Here is a 16,317-nt window from a genome sequence, read left to right as displayed (position 1 = left end):
CACTTTATCAACCACCTCACTAGCTTTTGCCTCCAAATGCTTTAAGCATAATTGACGTAGGTTGTCAATTGTTTTTGTACCTTAGGTTTTGATATCCTTGGCTCAAGATTTCCTAGCATTCCCCACAATATAAACTAGCATTGCAAGCCTTGATTTGATGAGGTAACCACAAGACTACAATGTGCACTAGTTACCTCCCATGCATGAGGCATATCTTTAAGGTATCAATGACTCCATTAAAACCCAAAGGGATAAGATAACCATATTGATAGCATTTATGGAGGTAAAAAATCACAGAATTCAACCCTTCTACTAGACCCAAGGTAATATTTGAATAAGTTATGAGAATCAGGTAGCATATATCTCCCCAAGTGAGGAAATATATTAGTAGTAGGAACTTTGGATGGTGATGTACTCATAAAGCAAGATCTCCAACACATCAATTGTGCTCTAATTTCCACAGTATTTCATTTATTTCCCTCTTAGAGTTCCCTAGTAGTTGAAAGGTTACCCATCAATATGGCCAACTTCACTAAGTCCAAAAGGTTTTCCCCCAAGTTGCCAATTCATTTTAGACTGCCTAAACCTAGCCCAAAACTTCTGCTGGGTAGGCCCGATAATAAGCTTAGATGGTGGAGATGGAACTTTGACAGATAAGAAGAAATGGGAAGAAGTGGAAGGCCAGGAATGCTCTCATAGATTAGGAAAAGGGTTGTGAGATATTTACACCTCACCTCAAGTCAAAATTTCCAACTTCATATCCACAAAGGATGGGTATGAGGAGTCCTTCGACCCAATTGTGGAGCCTAAACCTTTTTGTTAGAGAGATAATTACAATATTTTGTTTAGTGCATAAATATTGGGAAAGAAGACATGCACTATGGCATGATGAACTATTTCCCAATAGTGTAGTTACACTAAATAAATCCCTTGGTACAACCATAGGAGGGTAACTCATATTTTTTAGACCTAGGGGATTTTGGAGAAATCATAAATTTAAGTGTCATATCTTCAGGTGGTGGATTAAATCAGCCACAACTTTCTTTTCCATGCCCCTCTTCATACCTAGATTAACTCCTCCTCCAATTGTAAAATTCTATGAAAAATCCAAAACACTAATGATTTTGGTTCATCATGTTGTAAAAATTGAAAGCACTCAAGAGTTGCACCTAACAATAAGGAGAAGCATAACACAATGAATTTGAAGCAATATCTTGAGAAAAATAAGAAAATTAAAATATAAGAAAAGGTAAGGGGAAGTAAAGAACATTGTCGAAGAGACAAGACATTGAAAGGAGCATCAAAAATCAATAACATATGAGGTCATCCATGGGAATTCTTTAAAAAGTGTCAATAAGGAATGGGAACTAATTGCTCAATATATGGGAAAATATGAATTAGTAATGAGTCAAATGTGTCTTCATTATGCCAAGGAAATCAAGCTAACTTGAGGGATATAGGAACGCCATGTGGACAACATGCACAATATGAATATCTTACCTCCTCCGGCTACTTAAGGTTGTTATTGATAATTGCATGTATGGATTAAATTCAATTGCATGATGATTATTCCTACACGTAATAGGTGGGAAGAAGAGAATTTTGTAATACTACATATATGGTATTGCCTTAGGGATTATGGATTGAGAAATTTGTATTTGAGGGGAATAAGAATTTTGTAAGAACTATTTTTGCTATATTCTTAATACCAAGAGGCCATTTCCTGGCCAATATTTTTGCAGAAGAATTTTATTTTTTTTCTTGGACTACTCTATGAGTATTGATTTTACTTTTGCAAATTAGATTATATATGTTTTTCTAATATCAAGTTAGATTAGCCTAGTTCTTTTGCTTAAGAGACTCATATACTTCTTGGACTATTATGGGAGGGCATGGATTCCTTCTATAGAGCACAAATTAGATTTATTTCCTTCAATTTTGGGTTAATCAAATTATTTGTTAGCATCACTCCATGAATTCCATATAATGAATATCATGAACTATGGACTTAATATTATTATTATTATCCAATTTTAAGGTCACAGCCAAGCTAGACACCAAATTTAATGGACTCTTGTGATAATAATTTATGCGCTAATGAACTAATTTATAAAGGCACACATTCCTTTGCATGTTAGATTAATATTATATTTATATATTAGATTAGTACAATTTTATTCTTCTTTACTTATGTTAACATATGACAATTTTTTCTTATGCAATTAAAAAATAAAATAGGTTTCTAATGTTGTCTTTTAGAATATTTGGACTAATCATTTTGTTGAATTGTAGTGTTATTTTTCTTTATTGCTTTATGTATTAGTGTTTAAATTGTTATTTAGTAGTTCTAGACTAGTCTTGTTTATTGAATTAAAATTCCTTACTTCATAGTTTGTGGAATATTATTTTAAAAGGTTTTCATTGTTCCTTATTGATTCTTAACATTAAAGCCCATCGAAACTAGTTGTCGAGCCATATAATATAGAGGATAGAGTTATCCCAAATAGGGGAGAGTCTAATTGGGCCACTCTCTTGGGTTGGACCTCTTAAATATTTGGCAAGACATCTTCCCCATGTCAACACATATTGGGAGTGTGCTTTGACACCTACAATATGTTGCTTTCAAGTATAATAAATTTTATCTATGAGTAAATCCTATGTTAGATGTCTTCCTGCTCAAGTGCTAGAAAAAATACTTTCCCTACGAGTGGCTAGTAGTGTAACAACAGAAATATAAGGATTTAATTATAAACCCTAGGATTAACAAGTTTTAATGTATTTATTCAATAGATCTACATAACAAAACCAGAACATAAACCAACAAAATAATGATAAGAAAGTATGAATCATCACACAATAAATGCAATTCCATTTACCCAAAGAAATATTTTTTTTATTATATTATATTCTCACTTGATGAGAAGATCCATTATGAGAGTGGCTAAAAAAGGACCTCCTCCTTAGGAGGGTTCTTGTGTAATATTTGTTGCAGCTTGCATGGTTCCCTCTCTCCAAAAAGGGGCAATTTGATCCAAAACAAAAAATGGAAACCTCTAATGGATAATGCTTGGGAGTTTTAGGATCATAGATTGGATGATGAAAATTGATCATGTGGAATTAGAAGGAAACCCTCTCTATTTATAATAAAATGCTAGTTAGATTTGATGAGGTCAAATATAATAACATATTTTTTGTACCAAATCAAAATCTAACCAATTTGATATTTTATTATTATTTGTGAGAGGAAAAAATTCAAGAAAATGGTTAATGACCTTTATTTAAATAACTAACTCAAAAAATAATTATTTATTGAGAATTAATAAAAATGGGTAAAATCATTAGAAATGATTAATAAACAATGAGTTTATTAAATTACTTATATGTGAAATGGTAGAATAAGTTAGAGATAATTTATAAATAATGATTTAATAAATATCTCTATGAGAATGTTTAAAAGATTAATCAATAATCAATAATAGATGATTTGTTGAATTACTCCTGTGGAAACAAAAAATGTGAATGAAAATATTTTATATTATTTTCAACTAAATGGGTAAATTTATGAGAATAACATAAAATTAATGAATTTATGGTTATTCTCATGTAAATGATTTAATTAATGAAAATAACTTAGGAAAAGTGGTTCTTTAGGATAATTCCTTAGTGAAAGTGGGTTTTAATGTGTAAAAGTCATACTATATTGCATATTTCGATCCACCTAATAATTGTGGCTAGGTAATCACATTTTGTATGATAATAGATTACCCCTCAATGTATGGGCGTTAGGAGCATACCGTATGACTAAAATAAATTATAGTTTTCTTCACTAGAAATAGGAGGTGGCCATGAAGATAGAGAGAGAGAGCATCATTGTTGCCAAGTTCCAAACCATAAGAGGAGGAGATGGTTACCACTCATCCAACAAGAGTCTCCAAGTGGGTATACATGATCTCAATGAGGTAGGGGGTGAATATCCATACCCATTGAGGCAACTAAGTACAAAGAATAATGAAGTGCCCCACAAATTGAGTTTGAGGAAAAGAATATAGATTATATCAATGTTTTGGCATCAATTGGCTGTAAAATGATACAATGAAATACATAGTCCCATATACATGTGCCTAGAATAAAAGGGTCAGGGCTGAAACAATGATTTTTGTTGAATTGGGTACATAGGACCAAATTCTTCCATGATAATGAGAGGGTAGATCACAACCAAAGAAGTCTTGTTAAAAAATAAGGGGGCATCGAAGATATGAATGAGCCAACTGAAGAGATCGACTCATTCGGTGAGATTTGCAAATGGAGGAAACATAGATGATCGAATCTATTAAACTGCATCTTAGCCTAAATCATGAAATGTTGAAGGTTGGTCATGTGAGGGACTATATGAAGGGAAACCCCCTTTAAGGTTTGGGAACATCTCACACATGCCTAGTGAATGGTGTTACAATCTATTGAAACACTACACCATCAAGTGTATGATTCTTGATTGTGCAATAATGAGCTTAAGTCAAGCATGCAATAAATAACCAAGTTAAAGGGAACTAAGGTCTTTCTCTACTTAATCTGAGGCACCCATCAATGATTAAACTATATCCAAGGTACATTGTCCTCTAGGGTAGACAGAGGAGGGTCGACCGAGGCTAAGGCAATGATGAGTCCTCAAAAAAGGAATGAGGTGCATAATACAATGTGATTGATGAAGACTAAAACCAATGTGGGGAATAGAGTGTTTTGAAGGGTGGGCTCACAACTTCCCTTACCAGAGGACAACATTCCCTTGGGAGGCCTGGAAACGACTGAAAGCATTCTAGAGGGAATGATCAATTACTCGGACGTATTCTTTTGAAAGACATTTTAGTGAACTAAGGAACATATGGAGGTCAAATATTAAGAATACAGGATAGGTACGACACACAGAGGGGTTGAGATACTATAACAGGACTTAACATGGTTCTAAATAGACTCCATGGGACATCATGTTGACTCATCTTTGATGCTTTGAAAAACGACGACTCAATGATGCTACCATTGGTTGAACCAAGTACAAGTGGTACAAGGCCCTCTTTGGGTAATCCAAGAGGTTGTAAGAGGGCAAAGTCCATGGGGAAGGGGTTGCATCATGAGAATAAGAAATGCAAATGGTATTGGTATGAAGACAAACTAGTCTCCTAATTCAAATGGGATTGAACAGCATGGGAACATAAATGTAAAAGGGGTAATGGTGCTAGAGTTCCCATATGAGCAAGGCACTAACACTTTCTAGATGGAAAATGCAAAATATAGATGGGAAAATCCACTTACTAAAGTGTGGATGTCCCTAAGCTAATATTTGTTGAAAGGCGGGAAAATGCAATGAATGAAGTGATGTTGCTTATATGTAGAATGCAACATGGAATGGGTCCAAATGAGACCGAATAAACATGATTAAATATTAGTTACTCGTAATGAAATTCCACACATGAGTCAACAAGTACAAAGACAAGGTGGTGTCAAAGTAAGGGTGGAAAATATGAATAAACTCAATTTGAAAAGAATGGGAATTAATAAATCATGGAAATATAGTTTCATATGAATTCTCAAATATGAATAATAATAATAAAGTCCCATTTGAGAGCTCGAAAATAGCTTTCCAACGATGTTCATGATTCGTCAAATAGAGTTAGGATGAGCTTGTAATGGCCCAATGAAAAATGATGGACTTTTTATAAAAGGCATTTTTCCTCCAATTCCAATTCATTTTTGTATTGGCATGTGGAGAACTTGGCGAGGAGGAGGAGGCCCTAAATATTGGCAAGATTGTTGCAAATAAGTCGATCAATGGATTTTGGATATGTGAATTTCAAGCAGGTGGCCTTACTTGTCATAAGAATTGTTCAGAAAGGGCCAAAGGGGCCAAAGGAAAGTGCCTTGAAATAATTTTCATGGTAAAGAAAAAAGGAAGGAAAGTGTTACACATTATTTTATCACACCTCCTATTCACTTCTTGTTTCATATCCTGAAGTTCCAAAACATTAACAATTGTGTGGCATATCCATCATGATATATAGATCAAAAACTCCCTAAAGAGCCAAAGGAAAACTACCCTGGGTCAATTCTGAAGAAGGTTAGTTAAAACCCTAATTTTTAAGGCCAACATGTTTTGCTCCACTACATGCCCATGCTAATGGCAGGTTGCTCTAATTTACCCTAGTGCTTCCAGTGTGGGTTTTGATATGAAAACATGTGTTGAACCTCTTCTAAGAGGTTTTCCCAAACTGGTGGAGAAACTTCGTGCACTAGAAACTTCGAGAACAACGAGCTAGATATTGGTTATTGATGATATGGTTGAACTCTCCCACTTGGAACTCTAGATCTTATCATTATGGGTTTTCCCCTTGAGATGTGGACCTTCCTCCCTCTTTTGTGGATCCCTAACTCCCTCTCCCTTCCTATAAATCAATTCCCTTCCATCCCAAAATGGTTGCTCATTGATTGTCTGCATTCCTAAACTAAAATTGTGCCCAAATGTTTCCCATTCTAACTTGGAGAAGGAGTGCTTGAAGAGTCTTTGCTTGGACTTGGACATCCACCAAAAGGATGTCTCTAACATCAAGGCATAGGTTGTATGCTTCCCTTTTTAGCTTATTAATATATACATCTAATGTTCACTTTCCATAATTGTGTAAATGCTTATGCTTTTAGCTTAATACTCATTGATCTATTAAGTAGTTTATGTTTTATGTATGCCATATATGCTCTTGTACCTTGTATTTCTCTTTGATATTTATTGCAGGTACCTGGACGTGAAGAACAAGTAAGAAGCGAGCCTGGAAGTGCAGTAATCAAAGTCATCTCCAAAGGATTGAGCGATTAGCATTAGAGAGAGTTAGGCTACTCTCTCTATGCATTTGTTAACATAAGATAGGAAAGTGTATGTTAGTTTGTTTATTTTGTTGTTAGACCCACTCACTGGGCTAGAGAGATCCCCTTTGTCTGCAAAGGGGATTTACGTGCACAACAAAATGGCAACTCCGCTCGGGAAGATATAGCCTATTCATCCTCTTTTTCCATCTGATCTCTTGATCAGTTTGACCAACCTTCGATTTCTCAGCTAGTTTGAGCCCATATAGGCCTGCACAGTCACTGATTGCTACCTTAGAGTGTTGATTCTGGAGTGTTTGTTGAATTTTTTTTTATTTTTTGCATAATTCCTTGCCCAACGCATTTTTTTCTCTTACAGTCATGTTGCCAATGTGTTTTCCTTTGAAACAGTCGCATTGATCCCTTGTTCAGTGCCAGTTTGTCCATTACAACTATGCCGATCTCATATATTGGCAAAAATTTAGGGTTTCTCTATCCAAATTTAATGTGTCTGAGCCCCTGAGGTCTTTTCTCTTGTCCTGTGTGATTGGATTTATTAGTGTTTTGTTTGATTACCTAATTTGATTAGAAAATTCTTGTCGTTTTGAGATTTCAAGTGTTTGAGTGAAATTGGATTGATTTTAGGGTTTATAGGTCATTTGATTGTCACTTGCCACTTGTAAGTGTCACTGAGTTTGTGGTTTGTTGATTGGTTAGATCTAGTTATCTGTTAAAATCATTCAAAACATTGGTTTGCATTAGTTTCAGTTTGTCTTTTACAAAGTTTCTTTTCAATTGTGTTAGGTCATCTTGCATTTGAGATTCATCTTTGTTATTCATCAAGCATAGATTACATTGCTTGGTTTACAAATTGAAAAGTGCACATTTGTTTATCTATTCAAAAGAGAAAAGTGAAAGACATTTTCATTAAGTGCTTTTGGATTTGATTTGGTGTTGCTTTGATTGGTGCATCGTTTGAATTAGGAGCATTTGAATCGAAATCTTGTCTTTCGATTTAGTTGAAGCTTAATTGCATTAGAACATCTGAAATCAAAGAGAACGTCGTTTACATAAAGTGAATCTTAGTAAAGCAAAAATAATTTTGCTTTCGATAGATTGTATATTGGATACTGATAGTGAAGTTTAGTTTTTGCTTTTGCATATTTCATTTGGAAAGAAAAGTTAGTGGAGGCATGTTCTTTCATGCATTCTCTTGTTTGATGCATTAATTGATTAACTTATCTTCCCTTGTTAGTATAGCATTAATTGAAGTGAAAATTTTCATTTTCTCATTTAGTTGCATTTTAGGATTTAGGTGACATCTTTTGAGCCCAAAAATTGAAACATAATTCAAGATAAGTGTTAAATTTTACTCAATTAACCTAAGGAGCATTTGGAACTTAATGCAAACATTTAGAGGTCTAAGCTAGAGACATGTTCCAACATCTATAAACCTAGCAGTTGTTGGTATTTGCCAGCATTATATCTCAAGGGGGAAGTCTCGTTCCACGTATGGAAGTATATAGGATCATTCTCCAGTACTTTTGGGTATATCGTAGGTGCTCCACGTATGGAAAGTATATGGGAACGCTCTCATTGAATGGTTATGCATTAGACAGTGCTAACACAGAATTTTTCTCTCCATATTGTCGCGTATATATTGGGACACCCCATTAGGTTGTTATCTTTTAGCCATAGGTAAATAAGTCAACCGCCTTGTAAACATGACACACTGAGCACAAAATTCAGGGAGATTGGTTGTTGTACATTAAATCCTTGGTTTCAGATAAGGTGTATATTATGGTTCACGGAGACTTGGTAAACCCTATTGCCTAGCTTACCCCTCTTTTATTTTGTTTTGTTAATTTCTAAAATCAATTAATTGATCGTGGAACAACATCCTTCTTGTGGAAATACTCCTTAGTAGATCTTAGGTTAATACTGATGGCAACATTTCCTGAGTCTAGCACTCATGGAAACCCCTCTGACGAGAATCTTATTTATTTTCCTTCTTTTGGAAATACTGGTGCTCCCTACATGGTAATGTTGTCCCTTTCTGGATTGACCATTGGTCTTCCAGTTTGGTTATTTTTGACCTCAGTGATTCCGAGTGTCCAAACTTCTTTTCAACTGAGTTCTCCTCCAACTGATGTAGAAAAATCTTCCAACCAACCCCTAAAAGTAAAATCCCTTTCATGTTATGTAAGGGGGACCACCTTCTTTGGAATTGTCTGGTTTCAAGGTTTTTTCTTATCGAGAGTGTATGAAAAGAAATCACTTTAGACTGTGGATGAAAAACAACCTCAATAGTAAAAATGGCTATTAAACAGTGTAGATTTGCAGCAAATGATAGAAACAAAACCTGCCAAAGCCCTGATCTATGCAACAGAAATAGTTAAAAAGCAACATGGAATAAGAAAATAAGTGCAAGTAACTCCAATAATCCAATGGAAACCAGATATATAATGAAAATATTTTATTAAACGACATCTGTGAAGGGAACAAATAATGTTACCAGTCCCCCTCTATGGGATGGGTTCTTGGCTATCCTCAATGTCTTCAGCTTTTGTAGAGTCTCTCTCCTCTATAATGTGTAAAACCCAGCAAACAAAATGTTTGAGCTCAATGAGAACTCAAATGAAAAAGAAGATGTTGTGTGACAATGATAATAATCAGACCTACAATAGTGAGTGTGACAATGAAAATGATCAAAATTGAAGAATGAATGTAAAACCCTTCTATTTATAATAAAATATTAGGTTACTCTTTAATGATGGGAAATAATAAAATATTATTAACCAAATTCTAGAATTAACCATTTGGAATATTTTATTATATTTGATTGGAGGGAACAAGTATGTAAATTGGTTAAATACTTTTATTTAGAAATAATAAATAAATAAATGATTTATTTATTATCTCAAGGAATATGGTTAAGGAATAATAAACAAATTGTATAAATTTTGAATAATATGACACTTATTCACAGAGATTATCATGATTATACACTATTGCAGAATGCATGCATAATACATAACCTCCTCTATGTTGATCATCAATTTTGCGGAATTAAAAACAATGAAACATCAATCACATGCACACATTAACACAGTATATAACCTGGGGAAATCATACAGCTAAAAACCCCACACTATCTGTATATTATATTGATTGAGAACATGTAACAATACATAGTACAATACTCCTCACAAGTACTCAGTACTATCTCCACCTATTACACACAAACTAGCTCAGATCTGAATCAATCACAGGTTCAAATCTCCTCCGCTACTTGCCTGCCTCCACTGCGCAATCCTGCATGAGAATGGATGAGAATGGCTGATCCAAACTCGTATCTCCCTTGGCTGAACCACGCAATCCTCATTGGCAATACTCAATCCATTGATTGCGCAAATCTCATGCACAACTATAGTCACAACTGACAGCTGTCTTTCCCTTTCACTCACCTCTAACACTTGTCTCCACTGAACTGTCCATGCACTGAGTTAACTGATGTATTCTTTAGTTGCTTTATGAGTTAATAATTAGTGAATTAATTAATAATTTAATTCACATCACTCATCACTAGTGTATTCTACAGTTAGACTAAATACAACTAGTTCAACCAAGTCAAACTGAACACAACTCCATCAACTCCTTAATCAACTCAACCAAACTCAATCACTTGAGTTCTAACTGAAGTCCATCATGCAATAGCTCAACTGACCCATAAGAAAAGCTTATTTCCTTCTGACAGCTGCATGTGCCACATCTGTAGCTCGAACTAAAGTGCTCCAAGAGGATAAGATAATGTTTATAGTCCAAATATTATTATGAGCTAATAATATTCGACTGTTCTATTTTTAGCCTGGTAGTCTAAAAATAGACTCTGCCCATATGTCTAAAAATAGAAGTCCATCTATTTTTACCAACATGACCAATCAGCCACAAATAGCATCCTGCAACTCATAGACCATGATCCATATGTCTAAAAATAGACTTTGCGCCAAAAATAGCATGTGGGCCCACTTAGTGAAGGCGACTCCTTTCCACTAAGCTCCATCATCTTGTTGCATTTTCAACACAAATAATTATTTATTTCAGTATTCCTAGGGGATTTAATCAAATTTGACAAGGAATAATAACTAATTAGTGATTAATTAAATATTCCTAGAGAAAAATAAGATAATTAATGATTTATCTATTTTTTCCTCATAACTGGGTCAAATGTGACAAGGGATATTAGTTAAACAATGGTTTAATTAATTATTCCTAGAAGATAATTAAATAAATAGTGATTTATTTAATTATTTTTTAAGGGTTTAACAAGAAATAACTTAATAAATGTGGTTTAGTAAGTAATTTCTTACAATGAAACCAATTTTGCTATGGTAAAATTGGCCCTACATGGTGTACTTCAATCCATATAGTAAGTTATGGCTAGATGATCAAATTTTTGGTGATAAAGATTTCCCCCCAACCTTTGAGTGTTAGGAGAAAAACGTATGACCAAAGTACGTTGTAAGGACACAATCACTAGACACCAAAGGGGATTCAGAGAGAGAGAGAGAGGGAGACCAGTGGAGTTGAATCGAAAGAGGATAGTAATAGAGGGGGCGAGACCTATGTAAGTCTCCTTTTATGTGGTGGTACTTGATCTCAATGAGGCGGGGGAGGCATACCTATACCCACCAAGATAACTCAGTACGAAAAATAATGATGCACCCAGACAAATGAACATGAGCAATAAAGTACATGCTGAATGGTACATGACATGCTGACATAAATGAGCCAGAAAATAATACAATATATCCCATATGCATAATGCGCCTGCGAAAAACATGAGCCGGGACTAAATAAAATAACATCTGAGTACATGAGATATAATGGACCTTCCCTCAAAAAATGGGTGGGAGGGAGGGTGCAACAACCAAAGAAGCCCTGTTGAACAGGAAAGGGCTCTGCAAAGCTGAATGGATCATCTGAAGGAGACATGCATGTTGTGAACACTGGAAGTAGCAGGAACCGAAACCATCAAACCTGCGAAACTTAATCTGAGGTTGTAGCATAATATGAAGTCATCTAGGCATGTGGGGAGCTATCTGAAGGGACACCCCCCCATGAGGTCTAAAACATCTCACATGCACCCAGGAATCACTGTTACAATTTGATGCATCACTTGACCATCAAGTGTATGAATCACGAGCGTGAAACAACCAAGTCAAAGGGAAATGATGATTCCCTTTGCTTGATCTGAGGCATTGAACAAGTGGGGAAGATGGAAACAAGGTACACCACCCTCTAGGTTGTTCTACTTAAATAGATGTGTTGATGTCAACAGAATAGGGATCGCTATAGGTGAGGCAAAGAGGATGAGGATCCTCAACTAAGGCACGAGGGAAAATAGTAATGTGACTGATGGACTGAAACCAAGAAGAAAAAAAGGGGAAACTAGGACTGAACGACAAATAGACGACTTCCCTTGTCAAAGCATAAAGTGCATGGTTGACCTAGCAGCGATTAACTCAACTTTGGAGGGGATGGGGGACAGTATGACTGAAGGCCAAAATGGAAAACACGAGATAAATGGTATGAAAATATGAAGGGAATGTTGTGACATGATACACTGGGATGAGAAACAGACTCCATGGATGCAAAGGTGAATCATCACAGATGCTCTAAACAAGGGTACTCAATGATGCTGCCACACAGAATAAGCCTAGTGGCGACCAGGAAAACATGTGAAAATGATGGTTTCTCATGACGAAGATCGACATGTGAGACTGTTGACACCTAATCATTAGGATTGGGTGAATAACTAAAATTGATGTAATTAAATAATATAAAATATGAATATTCACCGAGAGATGAAATGAACAGTCTCTCCCTCATTTATATAATAAAGACCAACCTGAATGAATATCAACGAATTGATTTTGAGGAGTTAGTGCCTGGTCTGACATGGTATTAGATCCAGTACCATTTTTGGCTTCCAGCTCCATTTTGTAACTCTCTTTTGTCATTTCTTCAAAAGTTTGTCAGTTTTTCCTGCATTTTTCTGCCAATTTTGTAACCTCCCACGCTCCTCTGACATAGTCCAATAACGCTACTCTGCTACACTGCTTGATACCTGCACTGTCAACGTTGTGTCGTGCTTGTTCTGGTATTTTCCATTGTGTTATGTAATTTTGGTCAAAACGTTGGTTCAAGTCGAATTGTGTTAGGACTGTGGTGCAAGCTGTATGTTAAAACTCTAGTGCTATCTGTGTCATTTATGCATCTAGAGTGTTAAAACTTCATTAATTGGTATGTAAATCCATGTGTTGCAACTAGTGGTTTGAGGTATGCAAATTCAAATATATGTTGTCTGGTTAATACGTTGCCTCTGTTGTTAATAATCCGTGTTAATATTGTTCTTCCCGGTTAATACCGCTCAGCAGTCATACGAATGTGCGCTATGCTCTTCTGTACATGCTACTCATGCCTTCCCCAAGAGTTCATGGTTTGTGGCTTTTGTTGTTGTAAGCCTGCTCCAATTTCTAAAAATCGCATTGTTCATTAGTAGCATTCAATTCAATAAAAAACTCAAACGTTGCATTGACCACATGATCAGGATGAGCTGAAGGCCTGTCAATCTTATTCACCACCACTAGAACAGAAATTCCAAGCTCTAGAGCTTTCTTTAAAACAAATCGTGTTTGTGGCATTGGTCCCTCAACAGAGTCCACCTACAGCTTGTTCTGTTAGAACTAAAGGGCATAATACAGTCGTATTGCATGCCTGAACCATTTGAAGAAAGCACCATATTCATTGGATGTATATAACTCTTTGTTGTTGTAAGCTTGCTCTAGTTTCCGTTGTCTCTCCAGGAAGAGATTCCCATTCTCTTGTTTCCACTCTCGTGATCTCCACTTCTTGGAGAGTTAAAGCTCCTGCAGATAGATTCTGATGAATCTGTTGTTTTTAGTGAGCGCGGCCAAACATTTCCAGGTCTACGTTGGAAGACCGTAATGTGATGTATGTTAATGTGATGGATGGTGTTGCATTGACCATAAAATGACTAGCAACCTAGATATCTTCCATGAGGATTCATGGTGAAAGGGCCTAAGCTTCCATTCTCTGAAATATGTGTGCCATTTAAGATCACCATTTTTTATATATAATTGCCTCCTATGTACTTATTAGACTGCTACTTTGAATATGTACTGATTTGTTATGTGAGTTATGCAACTCTGATTTCTGGTCGCAGTACATTCTAAATGAACCAGCATATTGCATATTTCCTTGGTGATGAAACTTCATATGGTGGATTGAAGGCTGCTAGTTTTAATACACAGTTGTTTTAATTATCCCTCATTATTTTTTCAAAGTTAAACAAATCTTTCTACCAGAAGTACAATTTTTTACATTATATTGCCAGAATTATTTTTACAGCACTCAGATTTTACAATGCATTCAATCATATCTTCTTCTAAAGAGGTTGTGTTCCTTGCTCATAAAGAAAAGAATCTTGCCCAAGATTCTTCCAGAGGAAGAGGTGGTCGAAGAGGAAGAGGAAGATATTTCAGAGGCAGGGGGGCAGACACTCTCAAGGAGAAAAGTCAGATTTGCACTGCATACGCTACAAAAGAAATGGATCACATGATGCCTCCACATGCAAGTTACCTTGGGAAAAAATTGCGCAGTAAAGAAACCAACCCAAAGGTAAAACTAATGACACAGACAAAGGTAAAGCACCTGAATCCACTCATTATGTTGTGGCACAATGTAATATTGGAGTAAATGAAGACTTATTTAATGCTTCACGTGCTTCTTAGAAAAATGATTGGTTGCTTGATTCAGGAGCAACTTGCCACATGACTCATAGAAAAGATTTTTTTGAATAATTTAGTGACAATGTTGATGGAGCAGTATACTTTGCAGACCAATCAAAACTCAAGTCATCAGGGCTTGGCAAAATCAAGCTTAAATTGCCTGGTCTTCTAGACTTTCTTCTACATCATGTTCTATATCTCCCACAGCGGAAGAGAAACTTGTTGTCCTTGGTCCACATCCACCAGCAAGGTCACTCCTTTCATATGTTTGATGGCAAGCTTGAGGTGAGAAAAGCATCTAACCACTCACTTGTCATGAGGGGGATAGAAGAAGAAAGGCTTCTCAAACTATAGGGTACCTCTACTCGTGCACAACATTTCTCATACAACTCTCATTATGAAGAAGGTACACTTCCATCAAGTTTATTATGGCATGCTAGATTTGGACATTTGAACTATGACAGCCTCTGCTTGTTGAAGAAAAATGGTGTCATTGTTTTGCCTACAATTCCTAGGAAACTTAAGCAATGTGATGCTTGCATTCTAGGAAAGCATAGCAAACAATATTTTATGATTCACATTCAAGAGCACATAGAAAACTTGAACTCATTCATTCATATTTATGTGGTCCAATGCCTGTTCCTTTTGCAAATGGAAATAAATATATGATGACATTTATTGATGACTACACCAAAATGTGTTGGGTATATTTATTGAAGAACAAATCTGATGCTTTTCAAACATTCAAGAACTTTCATAAATGGATTGAAAATGATGCACAATCTCATATTGGCTCTATTCAGACTGATAATGGAAAAGAATACACTACAAATGAATTTGAAAACTATCTTCGCCAACATGGGATTAAACATCAAACAACGGTGCCTTATAATCCCCAACAAAATGGTGTGGCTGAAAGAATGAATAGGACAATCTTAAATATGGTGCGCTCCATGATGTTTTTCAAAAATGTAAAATTGATGTTTTGGGCTAATGCAGTTCTATGTGCTATATATATAAAGAATATATGTCCATCTAATGTTATCAGAAACAAGACTCCCTATGAAATGTGGTATGGGCATATTCCTTCGGTAAAGCATCTCAGGGTCTTTGGTTCCACCTGTTATGCCTTGATACCAAAGGTACATAGAAACAAACTTGGTGCAAGAAGTCGTAAGTGTATCTTCCTGGGGTATTCAAACACCTCCAAAGCATACCATCTCTATGATGAATTCAATAAAAAAATTGTTGTATCTAGAGATGTAATCTTTCTTGAATCATCCAAAACTGACAATGTTGTTGAGCGGCAACTTGATCGCTTGGATAGATTCGCAAATGCAAAATCATTTCAAGAATTTGATAATTAGATTCCACATCTTGAAGGGGGGATTCCTATACTAGATCAACCTGTGGAATCTTCTTCTGAAGAACTCTCTCCCCCGCATGAAACTCCAACAACGGATGATACTTTAAGTGATGTGATTGATAGAATTGGGAGACTCAATCTTGATTCAGTCCCAACTCAATCAACGGAGCAGCCTAGACCACCTAATAAAGGTCCCCCAAAGTGGCTGACAAAGACACTTGAAAGTGTTCATCTAGATGAGGTTGGAAAGACAGGAACTAGAAATTCAAACTGGCAAAATGGAGGTGATGT

This window comes from Pinus tabuliformis, chromosome 2_2 (assembly GCF_031772625.1).
Source record: "Pinus tabuliformis cultivar Carrire ecotype Pingquan chromosome 2_2, CPIR1, whole genome shotgun sequence".
Lineage (NCBI taxonomy): Eukaryota > Viridiplantae > Streptophyta > Pinopsida > Pinales > Pinaceae > Pinus > Pinus tabuliformis.
The sequence above is the reverse complement of the archived record's forward strand: the minus strand, read 5'-3'. Positions refer to the sequence as shown.